Source organism: Silene latifolia, chromosome 1 (assembly GCF_048544455.1).
Source record: "Silene latifolia isolate original U9 population chromosome 1, ASM4854445v1, whole genome shotgun sequence".
Taxonomy (NCBI): Eukaryota; Viridiplantae; Streptophyta; class Magnoliopsida; order Caryophyllales; family Caryophyllaceae; genus Silene; species Silene latifolia.
In genome coordinates this window covers 36,774,739-36,792,402 of record NC_133526.1, presented here as the reverse complement: position 1 = coordinate 36,792,402, position 17,664 = coordinate 36,774,739, and the positions used below count along the sequence as shown (strand labels likewise).

General features: G+C 35.1%; 1 long non-coding RNA gene across 1 annotated transcript; it reads left to right on the top strand.

Moving 5' to 3' along the window:
- Positions 1–270: 270 nt before the first annotated feature.
- LOC141587290 (uncharacterized) lies at positions 271–16,522 on the top strand. The gene is made up of 3 exons (XR_012519745.1): positions 271–449; positions 6,116–6,223; positions 16,386–16,522. It is a non-coding gene; the product is annotated as an uncharacterized LOC141587290 (long non-coding RNA).
- Positions 16,523–17,664: the final 1,142 nt, after the last annotated feature.

The window sequence follows — 17,664 nt, the reverse complement described above, 5'->3', positions numbered from 1 at the left end:
TCCCGACTCAAACCCGACTCCCTCCTTTCCTTTCTCCCTTTCACGCGTCAAACCCCCTTCCCCTTTATTTTTTTTCTTTTTTTTCTGATTTTCCTTGCTTCCATCGTCATCTTCAACATTCAAAACCAAAACACCATTTTCAACAAAATTCCAAGCTAAAATCGTCACATCTCCCTCATTTCTACTCGGATTTTCACGAAATTTACATTTCCGGAATCCTCTTGCCGAGATCTATAACCTTGTATGTTTTAATTTCAGTTTTCTTGAAGTTGTTTTAAGACGATTTTTGGGTATAATTTCGGTTTTGGTGATTTTTGTTGTGTTTTTGTTGTTTTTAATAGGTGAAGATTATGAGGATGATGTGGGGGACTCCTATATAGTAGAGGATGATGGGTAGCTACTGTTTTTAGGGTTTTCTCAAGGGTTATTTTGCCTTTTTCTAGCTTAAGGTAACATATTTCGAGTTACTCGACGAAAGATCGTCACAATCTTTGTTGTTTTGGATGTTTTGTGATTTTTGGTTTGAGTAGAAATTTTCACATGTTAAATTTTGTTGCATGCATGCTTAATTTATGCCTTTTTGTTAGTTTTAGCTAACAAAGTTGAATTGAGAACGATTAATTAGTGTTTAGACGGTCTTTTATTGAACAAAAATGGAAAAAAGAGAGGTGTAGGGGGACGGCAGCGGGCCCGGCAGCAGCCCGGCAGGCCCACGGCTGGCCCATGGCTGGGCCGGGTCGGCCCGTTGCTTGTTTCGCGGTTTTCCATGCATTGTTCGTCATTTTAGGTTCATTAATGATATAATTAGAATGAGTGACATATGATTAAACTTAGGAATTGAATCATATTAGTAATAAAAATTATGTTAATGGTAAAATTATGCTTATATTCATAGTTATCACATGTTAGGATAGTTTACAAAATGAAATTGTAATTAATAGGCTCAAAATGAATTATATAGCTATAATTGTAATGTTTTGATGATTGTGCAAAATCGAGCCTTAGTCCCTTTGGATCGATGCGATGTCGATTAATTGAGTGATTGGTCACCCGCAATTTAACCCGCACTGTCGCAGGTGGGGTTGCGGGTAAAAATTCGGTTGAATGAATTAGATAATCGGCCTTTTTCTTGCTTTAGGCCATTTATTATATCTCTATTTCACATGTGTAGTTAGTTGAATTTAAGTAGTTTCTTATATTGTAAAAACGGCCCTAGTTTCCCCAAAGCCTTTAATATGGTTAATATTGTTATAATTGGAAATTGGTATTGAGGATTCTGTTGGTTTATCTGCTGAATAGACATTTAGAATGTTAGCATTTAGGTTGATAAGTTGGACTTTTTGCCCTCTTATGGTTAAGTGAGTGTCTTACTTGACTTGTGTGGTGAGTCTTGGGTGGTGTGGGCTAAAGTATTCAAGCTGGGACTAGCTGGGACTAGGTCCTAGGTGAGTATTTCGGCCTTCATCATAGATAGGTCTTTATAGTCTTTGACGAGTATATGTTCACTGCTTGATAGCCTTTGTGTTCCTGACTAGTGAATTTATATCCAAGTTGGGGCATGACCTCAGTTACTTATTTTGATAGTAAGTGGTCAGCTTAAGTACTAGCCAACCCTTTGGTGGACTCATTAGGGTACTCACTTTGTTTTAGAAAAATTGTGGGTCTTGGGTGCGGTGGTGTGTATCCGCATGTCTAGGTCTGCGCAGATTTTAGGCTAGGGTTGTGTTGTCTCTTGGCCATGTTTTATTAATATTAACACCGAGCCAAGATACCGGTTCGATTACCTTCCCTACCTCGTGGTATAGACTCGAGTTACAAAGTGACTATTGACGGTGCTAAGAACTTATGCCTGTCTTTGATATATTGCCCTTTCTTGTATGGTGATTTTATGAATCTGTAATAGGTGAGATGTAAGCGGTTCTGATTGATAAAGTTTGGATTACTATTTGTTATATGATTCACGTGATAGTTTAGTTTGGTCAGTTTAGGGGTCATAGGTTAGATTACATGATAATTACATTGTTTATCATATTGTTTACATGTTTTACTACATGTTACATTAATTTTGACGATTCGTGGCTGGGAGGACTCGAAGTTACTCCCCACTGAATTGTGGCTTTCGTGTTTTTATAAAATGCGATTGACAGGTTGTTGATGCTTTGTTGGGGTCACAGACGAGCTAGTGAGCATAAGGAACCTTGGACCTAGTTTTGGCTATTCTATTAGTAAACCTTTTAACTTTTGGTTTTGTATATAATTTGAAGGGACATATGTCTCCCTTTTCTATTTTGGGTTGTATCATTATGTATTTTCTTACCTTTAGCGGTGTAAGTAAATTAGATTGTTAGCAATTGCAGGTTTTGGCACCCGCCTATTGGGAATGTTGGATATAATGTGATTGGTTTAGAAAATTTTTTGAAATTACAGGTTTTTATATAGTTGGACCAATTACAAACATATCCTACCAGTTTTTCCGTAGAATTTACGCGTTTAATTATCGGGTCATTTAAGGGTGTCACAGTTGGTATCAGAGCCTATTGCTCCCGACGCACGTTTGTGCACCCCACTTAAAATCACTTGACCTTTAATTAATAAACTTGAGAGAAGGGTAGGATGGGTAGAATTAGGATTTTATGTGGTAGTCTGTTTGTGATTGCTAATTGTTAGGTACTAATTGATTTTCTCTTTTGTAAGATGGCTCTCCAATAGATGTAGATAATGCAATCTTACCTTAGTCTTCCAATCTCGTTGTTTATTCGTCTTTCAAATTCCTCTTCTCTCGCCTTGGTAACTACTCTTCTATTCTTTCTTCCGATTCATCCTTGGTTCGTTTTCTTCTTATAATAAGAGTCCTTATGGACACCTTCCTTTTATTCCGCAGGATAGTTCCCTTGTTCAAGAGAACCCGGTTTTGAGAGAATGTAACATTGGAGGGCGTGAACGAGTTGAGAAACACCTTGGGATTTAGTTCTATTGAGAGCTTGTTTGTTATAGATGTTTGAGCATGGGTACTACCTTAGCACATATGATGGAATGAACCTGAGCTACTTCATTTGAGAGTCTCAATGTTTCTTGTGGAAAAATTAAGGAATGATAGTTAGCCCTAATCCTTGTAGGCCTTGAAAGGAATACAATAGGACATTGATGTTGCTTAATGGATTGGTATTGTACTTTGGAATTAGTTAGTTTGTTAAACCTTTTGAGTTGACCAAATCTAGTATAGAGTAGCCCTTGTTGACCTTTCGAAATTTGAGAACACGTGGTTGACCTTATTAATCATATCTGGATTTGGGAATTTTGGTGGAATGTTGTTCGATGTAGTTCGTGAGTTCAAGGATGTGATTCTAATTTATGGTATCGGAGGCTAGAAGTATTAAGTGGTGGATTGATTTTGGCTCTAGGAACCAATTGAGTTTAGGAAAACCTACCATTGTTAGTCCTATGATTTGGTAGACTATTGGGGCTTTGTTGAGCACCTTAGGGATGTAACCTTATCATATCGATCATAAGCTTTGATGAGTGTTTGGTAAGCGGTAACCCTTTCATTATGCCGCTGCTGTTCTCCTCTCCTTCTCTTTAGCATTTGTTGAACCCTGTTTTTATGCCGAAGTTTACGTATCTTCTTCTTGCCCGAAATATCTTCTTAACTCGAGTACCTCTTATTTCATCAACCGTTATTTTTACGGTCCGACTCCTTAGTTTCCTAACTTGTCAGGCTCCTGCATCCTTCGAAAATATTTTACCGTTTCTCTATTCCGTTATAACTCCTTATCTACTTAGTATAGTTGGTACCTTGTTGACCATGTTTACAGAGTTAGTGGGATGTGATTTGAGGATTTTTGTATTTTGATTTTTGTCGGGAATTAGTGTAGGAGTTTGTGTCTGTATTGGACCATGTGATATGAGAGCTAGATTTTTGGTGGAATTCTTATGATGGCAATGTTGTAGTCTCCTTGCGAGTTAAGGTTCGCGTGTTTTGGTGGTATAAGACCCACTTTGGTTTCAATTTGATGATGAGACTAATGGGATTAGTTTACCTGGGTGGAGTATTTCTATGGTTATTTTGGATTTGTTTTGGGCATTGTCGTTCAGGGATTGTCGTTTGTCATTTGATCCTTACTTCATGGAGTTGGGGATTTATAGTTAAGTCTGTGGATTGTTATTGTAAATTTGGACCTTATATTTAATCCTTTGAGGAATCTTTCTATTGGAATTGGAATATTGTTGGGAAGTAGGATAGTGAACCTTTAGTAAACCGATCAGATGATTTGTGTGATGAACCCATTTATCTTATAGTTAATGCTAATTATGGATTGGATAGTGCAACTTGTTGCTTGTGGGTTGGTTTCAAGTATGAATGCGTTTGAGAATATTGAATCTTGGTAAGGGTATAATATTGTTACTAGTTTCGACTTTGGATTTTGAGTTTGTTTGATGGAGGATACTGGTGGAAACATTTTGTTTGGGAAACTGTTAAGTTATAATTGTAGAGGATAGGATTGTCTCAAGGATTAACTTATGAGTAGACTTGTCGAGGAGTGGTTCAGATGGCTCTTTGGATTAGTGTGGCCTCTGGTTGTTGCCCTGTTGATGTTCGGAGGACCTAGTAGGATGACTTTGTGGTTGGATAATTGAGTGAACCTTTCTCGATGTACCGATCTTCCTAATTCCGATCTCCGACAATTGTCATTCTTGCCATTCTGGCTTGTTCCGTTGTGCTCGCCTTTATGGAACTCATTTGACCTCTTGAGTAAAGCGTCTTGTTCGTTGACATCTTTATTGACTTCATCCAAAAATTCCACCTTTAAAAGTTCAATTCCTTCTTGTCTGTTGGGTGTGAGTTCCCTATCGCGACTTGCACTTCTCGTTCTCGAGTTGTTTTCCATCTTGCATAGATTCTATATAGTTTGAGTAAACTTTTGGTTCATTTACTTGGAGTAAATTTACAAATTGACCTTTTTCTATAACATTTGAAAATGATTTCTCACTCTCTTTTAACCCTAGTGTTTGATAGGACATCTAAGCTATTTCTCGTTTTGTGTAATGATTCCTTTTCTTACTCTTTTTCCGAGTTACTAAGCCTTATTTAATCATAATTAGTAAAGATAGTATTCTTACTATAGAACTCTAAACTAAGATTTTGGAAATACTTATATGATTTTTAAGGGTTTTAACATTATTGAGTGTTTAATCTCGTTGTTGGAGACGTCCCAATAATGGGTTTTCTCATTCATTGGTGTAGAAATATTTTTATATCTTGATATGAATATGGATGTTCTTGTCTGATCAACAAGAGTATCACCGTTTCATTGAAAAGATACCTATATTTTCTTATAACTATGATTTCTCCTTCTAAGTTTCGAGGGCGAAACTTTTTAAAAGGAGGGGTGATTGTAACGCCCCGTAATTTCGGACCGTTAATATATTTCGAAAATAATTTATTAATCAAATAAAATTTGATATTCAAGTATTTAAAGTAAAAATAATTCAAAGAAATATAATTTTATTATATTTTGAAGAAAAGTATTTATTTTGATAGTTTCGAGATGTTTAAAAATAGTTTAAATCGTGTAAAATTTTTTATTTCGAAATAAGGGCGTATCGGGGGGGAAATGACAATTCTTTTGAACGTTGGGTAAACGAATTTGGAAATGGGTCGTATGAATACTCAATTTTCTTGTAATCTCGTGTTTAAAAACTTTGGTCTTGTCGGAATTTGCATTTGACTTAGGGTTTTAATTATTATCGAAACGAGTCAAAACCGACTCGAAAAATCCCGACTCAAACCCGACTCCCTCCTTTCCTTTCTCCCTTTCACGCGTCAAACCCCCTTCCCCTTTATTTTTTTTCTTTTTTTTCTGATTTTCCTTGCTTCCATCGTCATCTTCAACATTCAAAACCAAAACACCATTTTCAACAAAATTCCAAGCTAAAATCGTCACATCTCCCTCATTTCTACTCGGATTTTCACGAAATTTACATTTCCGGAATCCTCTTGCCGAGATCTATAACCTTGTATGTTTTAATTTCAGTTTTCTTGAAGTTGTTTTAAGACGATTTTTGGGTATAATTTCGGTTTTGGTGATTTTTGTTGTGTTTTTGTTGTTTTTAATAGGTGAAGATTATGAGGATGATGTGGGGGACTCCTATATAGTAGAGGATGATGGGTAGCTACTGTTTTTAGGGTTTTCTCAAGGGTTATTTTGCCTTTTTCTAGCTTAAGGTAACATATTTCGAGTTACTCGACGAAAGATCGTCACAATCTTTGTTGTTTTGGATGTTTTGTGATTTTTGGTTTGAGTAGAAATTTTCGCATGTTAAATTTTGTTGCATGCATGCTTAATTTATGCCTTTTTGTTAGTTTTAGCTAACAAAGTTGAATTGAGAACGATTAATTAGTGTTTAGACGGTCTTTTATTGAACAAAAATGGAAAAAAGAGAGGTGTAGGGGGACGGCAGCGGGCCCGGCAGCAGCCCGGCAGGCCCACGGCTGGCCCATGGCTGGGCCGGGTCGGCCCGTTGCTTGTTTCGCGGTTTTCCATGCATTGTTCGTCATTTTAGGTTCATTAATGATATAATTAGAATGAGTGACATATGATTAAACTTAGGAATTGAATCATATTAGTAATAAAAATTATGTTAATGGTAAAATTATGCTTATATTCATAGTTATCACATGTTAGGATAGTTTACAAAATGAAATTGTAATTAATAGGCTCAAAATGAATTATATAGCTATAATTGTAATGTTTTGATGATTGTGCCGAAAACTGAGTCTTAGTCCCTTTGACTGATGCGATGTCAGTTAATTGAGTGATTGGTCAGCCGCAATTTAACCCGTACCTGTCGCAGGGCTGGGGTTGCGGGTAAAAATTCGGTTGAATGAATTAGATAATCGGCCTTTTTCTTGCTTTAGGCCATTTATTATATCTCTATTTCACATGTGTAGTTAGTTGAATTTAAGTAGTTTCTTATATTGTAAAAACGGCCCTAGTTTCCCCAAAGCCTTTAATATGGTTAATATTGTTAGAATTGGAAATTGGTATTGAGGATTCTGTTGGTTTATCTGCTGAATAGACATTTAGAATGTTAGCATTTAGGTTGATAAGTTGGACTTTTTGCCCTCTTATGGTTAAGTGAGTGTCTTACTTGACTTGTGTGGTGAGTCTTGTGTGGTGTGGGCTAAAGTATTCAAGCTGGGACTAGCTGGGACTAGGTCCTAGGTGAGTATTTCGGCCTTCATCATAGATAGGTCTTTATAGTCTTTGACGAGTATATGTTCCTTTGCTTGATAGCCTTTGTGTTCTGACTAGTGGATTTATATCCAAGTTGGGGCATGACCTCGATTACTTATTTTGATAGTAAGTGGTCAGCTTAAGTACTAGCCAACCCTTTGGTGGACTCCTTAGGGTACTCACTTTGTTTTAGAAAAATTGTGGGTCTTAGGTGCGGTGGTGTGTATCCGCATGTCTAGGTCTGCGCAGATTTTAGGCTAGGGTTGTGTTGTCTCTTGGCCATGTTTTATTAATATTAACCGCTGAGCCAAGATACCGGTTCGATTACCTTCCCTACCTCGTGGTATAGACTCGAGTTACAAAGTGACTATTGACGGTGCTAAGAATTTATGCCTGTCTTTGATATATTGCCCTTTCTTGTATGGTGATTTTATGAACTGTAATAGGTGAGATGTAAGCCGGTTACAGTTGATAAAGTTTGGATTACTATTTGTTATATGATTCACATGATAGTTTAGTTTGGTCAGTTTAGGGGTCATAGGTTAGATTACATGATAATTACCTTGTTTATCATATTGTTTACATGTTTTACTACATGTTACATTAATTTTGACGATTCGTGGCTGGGAGGACTCGAAGTTACTCCCCACTGAATTGTGGCTTTCGTGTTTGTATAAAATGCGATTGTGGGTTGTTGATGCTTTGTTGGGGTCACAGACGAGCTAGTGAGCATAAGGAACCTTGGACCTAGTTTTGGCTATTCTATTAGTAAACCTTTTAACTTTTGGTTTTGTATATAATTTGAAGGGACATATGTCTCCCTTTTCTATTTTGGATTGTATCATTATGTATTTTCTTACCTTTAGCGGTGTAAGTAAATTAGATTGTTAGCAATTGCAGGTTTTGGCACCCGCCTATTGGGAATGTTGGATATGTTGTGATTGGTTCAGAATTTTTTTTGAAATTACAGGTTTTTATATAGTTGGACCAATTACAAACATATCCTACCAGTTTTTCCGTAGAATTTACGCGTTTAATTATCGGGTCATTTAAGGGTGTCACAGGTACACATACTGCAAGATCAAAATTCACTTCTAGTCAAAGGCCTACAGTATTTATTTTGTATATATTTTTGATTGGGGTGGTCGATAAGGTTGATTTAAGTCCAGCTTTGCTTGCTTGGTCATTGAAAGAGATTAAGTTACTGTTTGTTAGTGTTCTATAACCGCATTCACATTGAAAAGTTTAATATACAATGCTCTATTAATCGTCCTTTTTGTCTACCACACAACAATACCTCATTTCATTTACCTTTCTATTGCATTTCTAGTCTTTTAATTAGTCAGTGTATATTAAATAGACCATATAAACGTGTTACATCTTTCATATTGGTCCTGTAAAAAAACATTCTATTACGTATGATACGAGAAAGGGGCGGAGTATTCGAGTTTTGATAGGTATCCAACCATTGGCTCTGCTTTTGGTTCATAAAAGGTTTCACTTATTGACTTTTATTATAATTACTAAACCTTAGTAGCTATTCCGTATCTGTCATGGATAAAAATTGATATCAGGGAACTTCATATTTGGCACGGATAACAATTTCAATTAGCTCCTGGCTTCCTCTTATATCATACGCATTACTAAAATACAAGTCTTTTTGCTACTGCTCAGTCTGAATCTTTCCGTTATAAGCTTCTTGGTGGTATTGCGGTTAGAAGGTATTATTGTCTTTTGCACATATTATTATTTATGTTTTCATATGTAGAGTGATTGATTGTTTAACAAATATTGTTATTGGATTATGTTGGATGTCATTGACTGTCTCGAATTTTAGAGGATCGTTGAAATAGAAATTTGTGTTGTTTTATTATTGGATTTTTAGAAGAATGTTTTTGCCATCTAATTCATGTTATCAGTTGTTAACTCCAGTGAGAAATGTATCCGGATATATTCTCACTGTAGAAATATGATGTTTCTTGTTCAAAATTTTATTTTATTTTGTCTGTGGAATGCTACTGGTATGACGATTCTGAAAACCATAATTACCTGTCAAAGCTAGCACTTTACAAGTATAAAAATCTCTCTTTCGACAGTAATTTTCGTTGCTAATTTGTCGAAGTATTACTTGGCCTTATTGTTCTAATGATCTAGCAAGTACATCATAGACAAGTCGGAAAATCTAATATGTTTGCTGATTGTTGGCCTTGCAAAATGTTCGTAATGTGATATAAAACAGACTAGTAAAAGATGGGATTATATGCATGAAATAAGATTCATGGCTTCATAATCATCTGTACTAAAAACATGGTTTGTAGATGCATGAAAAATCAATATATGTGCATTAAACAACCACGTACATGCATGAAATAAGGTTATATACATGAAATAAGCTTCTATGTGCATGAAATAAGCTTCTATGTGCATGAAATAAGGACTTTAATTTTAAGTTAAACCCTTTCATGTCCTAAATTTTAGGACAGTCTATTCCCCTAGTTTTAATCACGTCCCCTAAAAAGGGTTCACTCTTTCCCTTTAGGGTGTCTTTTGGTCTTTTTGTCGTTCAAATGATAATAAGGGGGCCCGCCTAATCAAACCCTTTTCCGTCCTAAATTTTAGAACACTACTCCCCCATTGTTTTTCCCAATAATGATGGTTAGGGTTTGGGGTGTAATAGACTTATCCATGCATGAAAAAGCAATATATGTGCATTAAACAACCGCGTACATGCATAAAATAAGGTTCTATGTGCATGAAATAAGGTTCTATGTGCATGAAAAAGCGATTCAGTTACGTCAGTTGGTTATATTATGATACTAATTATTGTAGGTTAAGGGCATAAATTTTAAGTTAAACCCTTTCCCATCCCAAATTTTAGGACACTATTCCCCTAGGCTTAATCACGTTCCCTAAAACGGGTTCACTCTTCCCCTCTAGGATGTCTTTTGGTCTTTTTGCCATTCGAATAATAATAAGGGAAACGGTATAGGGTTGGACTAGGCGGGTCCGCCTAATCCAACCTTAAACTCTTTTCCGTCCTAAATTTTAGGACACTATCCCCCCATTATTTGTCCCAATAATAATGGTTTGGATTTAAGGTGTAATAGACTTATCAATGCATGAAAAAGAATATATATGCATTAAAAAACCACGTACATGCATAAAATAAGGTTCCGTGTGCTTGAAATAAGGTTCTATGTGCATTAAAAAGTTCTTCAGTTCCGTCAGTTGGTTATATTATGATACTAATTACTGTTGGTATAATGGGACAAATGGAATGTAAACCAATCGGCAGTTGGTTATATTGTGATAATAATTATATTATGATACTAGTTACTCAAGAAGGTCATTTAGTTGATCTCTCTATCAATTTTAGGTTTTAGATGTTAAGATTTGTGTTTTGAATATATATATATATATATATATATATATATATATATATATATATATATATATATATATATATATATATATATATATATATATATATATATATATATATATATATATATATATATATATATATATCGTGTGTTGGTGTTTGACTCCTCTAAATTTTTTAATATGTTCTGATCTATCTCTTTGGAGCAATTGTGTTATGTATACACCCTTATTTCATTTTTTGGTAGTGTACTTTAAAGGCTATTAGCTCAATGGTAGATCAAAGTGCAAATTTTGCACAAAGATATGGGTTCGAATCCCATATAGCCTACTAAATAACAAATCTCATGATTGCAACTTCTCGAGTTGCAAGCGATCTAGTATAGCTAATAAGTCTAAACAAGCCATAATTAGACTTGCTTGTACAGTAAGAACGTCAAGGAGGCAATGTAATAACTTTGTAGTGATCTTTAAATTTATAGACTAGCTTATGCATATAAACTATGACCATATATTCCGGTCTTTGGCGATCTCATTGTAAAAGAAACACACTGGTAATTCGTAGCCAATGTGGGAGTTGAACCCACATCTTGTGCATTGCACAATGCTTTGCCATTTGAGCTAATTGACTTTCGAAATAAATAAAATGTAAGTATTGGTAACGTAGAAACGACAATGACAATATCAAAGATAGTATAAACTGATTTGTTAATGTTTCATTAAATCATTATTAATGAACATCTACCATAAAATAACAAAGAAAACGATCAACTAACAATGAAAAGATTTGGAAAAAATGCACTAAAACATATTCGAAGACTCATAGGTGGTAATATTAAACGGTTTAGACATATTCGACATTCCTTGCATATGTGAGTTTCACTAGAAAAAAATTGTGACTTGATTTTCACCGGTTGTAAAAATAAGACTGACAAATAATCCGAGTCATGAGGTCAGGCGCCTTTCCCGAGTCTATATACTAGCCTTGTTCTTTTGACTTATTTCCTCCTCTGCTCCGAGCCAAGTGTCCAAGTGGACCTTCGAAAAAATTTACATAACAAATACCAATCCACATGAATTTACAAATAATGGCCCATAATAACTTTGATGTATACATCAGATGTAACGCCCCGTAATTTCGGATCATTAATATATTTCGGAAATAATTTAGTAATCAAATAAAATTTGATAATAATGTATTTAAAGTAAAAATAATTCAAAGAAATATAATTTTATTATATTTTGAGGTAAAGTATTTATTTTGATAGTTTCGAGATGTTTAAAAAAAGTTTTAAACTTGGATATAAATCCACTAGTCAGGAACACAAAGGCTATCAAGCAGTGAACATATACTCGTCAAAGACTATAAAGACCTATCTATGATGAAGGCCGAAATACTCACCTAGGACCTAGTCCCAGCTAGTCCCAGCTTGAATACCTCTTATTTTTGTCAACCGTTATCTTTACAGTTCGACTCCTTATTCCCTAACATGTCATTTGTTCCTTGCTTATCCTTCCTTAACGCCTTTTCATAATACTATTTCTTTTGAGAAATGTTGGCCTTGGCTGGACATCATGACCTTTGAAGGGATTGTTGTGTTTGACCCTTTCCTGGTTTTGAGAGGATTTGATATTGGAAAGACTTAGGTAGTGTGATGAGATATGCTTGATGGTTCTTATACATATAGATCCTTGATAAAGTGAGTACGTTGGATTGGTGGATTTTGTGTGTCAAATGTGAGTGATATTGATTACTACTTGAGCTATGGTATGAGATTGAGAGTAAGCAACATTATTGGGAAGTTTTAGCACTTGTTTTAATAACTAGAATGGGTAATGGTATGGTTGACACCAATTGATAGGCTAAGGAACATAATTTCAATTTATGGTTTTAGGAACTCTGAGGTGATAAAGTGTTGTTACAATTATGACCTTATTCCTTGAGAATTTGATGGTAAGTAAGTTTAGGATATCAAATTCGAAAGAATACTCCTTGGGGATGTTGATGACCAGAATGGATTGGTGATGTGATTTGGTAGTTGGCTCTTGAGAGTTCTTGAGTTGAGAGAGACTTAGTTTTGAGAAGAATTTGTTAATCCTATAGTTTTATAGACCTTGGGGTCGCACTGAGTACTTGAGATGATGGGATGGTGTTGTAGTTGAGTGTAGTTCCGCTTTTGGCAATCCTTAATAAATAAAAGGATAGAGGAACGTGAGATCCTATTGATTTTTCGGATTTTGGGATTGGTATGTTACTACCTTGTTTTGAAATGAAAACCTTGTAGAATATTTGAGGAACCCATAGTTGACACTAGTTGAATACGAATATAACTTTGTTGGAAGCCTTGACCTTAGGCTTGTGAAAGTTGTTTTGGAATGTTATTGTAAATTTGGACCTCATATTTAATCCTTTGAGGAATCTTTCTATTGGAATTGGAATATTGTTGGAAAATTGAGTGAACCTTTCTCGATGTACCGATCTTCCTAATTCCGATCTCTGACAATTGTCATTCTTGCTATTCTGGCTTGTTCCGTTGTGTTCGCCTTTATGGAACTCATTTGACCTTTTGAGTAAAGCGTCTTGTTCGTTGACATCTTTATTGACTTCATCCAAAAATTCCACCTTTAAGAGTTTAATTCCTTCTTGTCTGTTGGGTGTGAGTTCCCTATCGCGACTTGCACTTCTCGTCCCCGAGTTGTTTTCCATCTTGCATAGATTCTATATAGTTTGAGTAAACTTTTGGTTCATTTTTCCTTAATTTGGAGTTAAATCTACAAATTGACCTCTTTCAATAACATTTGAAAATGATTTCTCACTCTCTTTCAACCCTAGTGTTCAATTGGATACCTAAACTATTTCTCGTTTTGTGTAATGATTCCTTTTTCTTACTCTTTTTCCGAGTTACTAAGCCGTGTTTAAATCATAATTAGTAAAGATATTATTCTTACTATAGAACTTTAAACTGAAATCTTGAAAGTACTTTTATGATTTTTAATGGTTTTATCATTAATGAGTGTTAAATCTCGTTGTTGGTGACGTCCCAATAATGGGTTTTCTCATTTATTGGTGTAGAAATATTTTTATGTTTGGATATGAATGTGGATGTTCTTGTCTAATCAACAAGAGTATCACCGTTTCATTGAAAAATTATATTTTCCTATTACTATAATTTTTCCTTCTAAGTTTCGAGGACGAAACTTTTTAAAAGGAGGGGTGATTGTAACGCCCCGTAATTTCGGATCATTAATATATTTCGGTAATAATTTAGTAATCAAATAAAATTTGATAATAATGTATTTAAAGTAAAAATAATTCAAAGAAATATAATTTTATTATATTTTGAGGTAAAGTATTTATTTTGAAAGTTTCGAGATGTTTAAAAATAGTTTAAACCGTGTAAAACTTTTTATTTCGAAATAAGGGCGTATCGGGGGGAAAATGACAATTCTTTTGAACATTGGGTAAATGGATTTGGAAATGGGTCGTATGAGTATTCAATTTTCTTGTAATCTCGTGTTTAAAAACTTTGGTCTTGTCGGAATTTGCATTTGACCTACGGTTTTAATTATTATCGAAACGAGCTAAAACCGACTCGTAAAATCCCGACTCAAACCCGCTCTCCCTCCTTTCCTCTCCCTTACCCGACTCCCCTCCCCCTTTCTTTTCTTTTTTCTGATTTCCTTTGCTTCCATCAACATCTTCAATGTTCTAAAATAAGAAAAACACCATTTTTATCAAATCAAAGCTCATTTTCACCATAACTTTTGCGTTTCTTATCGGTTTTTCGCATAATTTATATTTCCGGAATCCCCTCGACGAGATCTACAACCTGGTATAATTTAATTTCAGTTTTCTTGAAGTTGTTTTAAGACGAATTTTCGGAAATTTCGGTGTTCATGCTTATTTATTGTGTTTTTATTTGTTTATTTAGGTGAAGAATTGGAGGACGAGTTCGGGGACTCGTTTATTGTCGAGGATAGCGGCTAGTTGTTGTTAGGGTTTGGGTTTTAAGGTGCTAATTGCTCATTTTCTAGCTTAAGGTAACATATTTCGAGTTACTCGACGAAAGATTGTCACATGCTTTGATTTTTGTATGTTTGGGTGATTTTTAATTGAGTAGAAATTTTCACATGTTTAAATTTGATGCATGCATGGTTAATTCATGTCTTTTGGTTAGTTTAAGTTAGGATATTAGTATGGGAACGATTAATTAATGTTCAGACGGTTTTATAATGAATAAAAATGGAAAAAAAAGAGGAGTAATGGTGGTGGCGCAGTTTGGCCAATTCGGGTTGCCCATGGTGGCCGGTCGGTCCGTTGCTTGTTTCGCGATTTTTCGTACAATATTGGTCATTTCGGGTTAATTAATGTTAAAGTTGTATAAGTCACATATGAGTACACTTTTAAATTGAATCATACTAGTAGTAGAAATTATTCTTATATTGGTAGTTAGCATATGTTAGTATAGGTTATAAAATTAAATGGTAATAAAAAGGCTTAAAATGAATAATGTTAGTAGTAAAGATAATGAGGTTGGTAAAATTAAGCTTATATTGATAATTATCACATGTTAGGATAGTTTATAAGTTGAAATTGTAATGATTAGGCTCAAGGTAAATTTTATAACAATAATTGCCATGTTTTGATGATTGTGCCGAAAACTGAGCCTTAATCCCTTTGACTGATTCGATGTCAGTCAATTGAGTGATTGGTCAACCGCAATTTGACCCGTACCTGTCGCAGGGCTGGGGTTGCGGTTAAAAATTTGGTTGGATGAAATTTTGAATGAATTAGATAATCGGCCTTTTTCTTGTTTTAGGCCATTTATTATATCTCTATTTCACATGTGTAGTTAGTTGAATTTAAGTAGCATCTTATATTGTAGAAATGGCCCTAGATTCCCTGAAGCCTTTCACATGATAGAATGTTAGAATTTATGTTGGTAAGTAGGACTTTTTGCCCTCTTATGGTTAAGTGGGTGTCTTACTTGACTTGTGTGGTGAGTCTTGTGTGGTGTGGGCTAAAGTATTCAAGTCGGGACTAGTTTGGGACTAGGTCCTAGGTGAGTATTTCGGCCTTCATCATAGATAGGTCTTTATAGTCTTTGACGAGTATATGTTCACTGCTTGATAGCCTTTGTGTTCCTGACTAGTGGATTTATATCCAAGTTGGGGCATGACCTCAGTTACTCATTTTGATAGTAAGTGGTCAGCTTAAGTACTAGCCAACCCTTTGGTGGACTCTTTAGGGTACTCACTTTGTTTTAGAAAAATTGTGGGTCTTGGGTGCGGTGGTGTGTATCCGCATGTCTAGGTCTGCGCAGATTTTAGGCTAGGGTTGTGTTGTCTCTTGGCCATGTTTTATTAATATTAACCGCTGAGCCAAGATACCGGTTCGATTACCTTCCCTACCTCGTGGTATAGACTCGAGTTACTGAGTGACTATTGACCGTGCTAAGAACTTATGCCTGTCTTTGATATATTGCCCTTTCTTGTATGGTGATTTTATGAATCGTAATAGGTGAGATGTAAGCGGTTTCTGATTGATAAAGTTTGGATTACTATTTGAATTATATGATTCACATGATAGTTTAGTTTGGTCAGTTTAGGGGTCATAGGTTAGATTTACATGATAATTACATTGTTTATCATATTGTTTACATGTTTTACTACATGTTACATTAATTTTGACGATTCGTGGCTGGGAGGACTCGAAGTTACTCCCCACTGAATTGTGGCTTTCGTGTTTGTATAAAATGCGATTGACAGGTTGTTGATGCTTTGTTGGGGTCACAGACGAGCTAGTGAGCAAGGAACCTTGGACCTAGTTTTGGCTATTCTATTAGTAAACCTTTTACCTTTTGGTTTTGTATATAATTTGAAGGGACATATGTCTCCCTTTTCTATTTTTGGTTTGTATCATTCTATTTTCTTATTTAGCTATGGCATGTAAAGTAGTTCGTTAGCATTGCAGGTTTTGGCACCCGCCTCTTGGGAATGTTGGAAATGTTGTGATTGGTTTAGAAAATTTTTTGAAATTACAGGTTTTTGGCTAGTTGAACCAATTACAAACATATCCTACCAGTTTTTCTGTAGAATTTACGTAATTATTTAAGGCTAGATAAGGGTGTCACATCAGAAGTATAGAACCAATACGCACATAGCTTATTATAAATATGCTGAAGCCGAATGCCTGAAACTTCATTCTCATCAACACTTTATCCTACAAAAGGGTTGGTCCGTTTCATAAGGTTATACTACAACTTACAACAAACTATCAAAATTGGGATTTATGTTTTAGTTCTGGAATTGCTAATAGTACTAGCTCAGGCAAGAAGAGAATAAGTTGGGTATCTAAAGAAATAGCAGCTATACATCATTTGAATGAACTAAATAACAACATAAATAACAAACCAAAGAATTTTCTCTCTTCTTAGTAAGTAGGGGATGTTATCGCCTCATCGGGGCTGACAGATGTACGCAGCCGTCTCATACAATTTGAGATTTACAAGCTAAGGTTTTTCAGTAAGCCAGTAGTATACAGTATAAAGAAACTTAGGTGCATATAAATATTCAGTAGATACACGAAATAATTTGTAGCCTCATTAGCTAGAAGCCACAAGAGTATGACGAAAGAAAAGAGCACAATAAATTTATTTAGAGGATAAGTATTTACCCAGCTAATGGCCAAATATCAATGATGAGTACCTCGAATATCCATCAAATATGATAGAAAAAAAAAAGAAAAAGGAGGACCAGAATTCTACCAACATTCAACAGCCTGATAATGGACTGATCATTACATCTGCCCCATCTTTATTCACTCATTCGTCAACACTTCATGCCTAAAACAAAGTGTCGGAGCTGAAGAGGCCCTATTTTTTTTCCCTAAAATTCGCATAAGAAGCTAGCTCATGCTCCAAAATAGACAGTCAAAATAACAAAATTATGTTCACATTGGCCAGTTTTAAGTTCAGGATACGATATAACACCCTAATGAGATTTTGTACATGATGTCTAGGGTTCTTTCCCAATTGTACTTAAATTC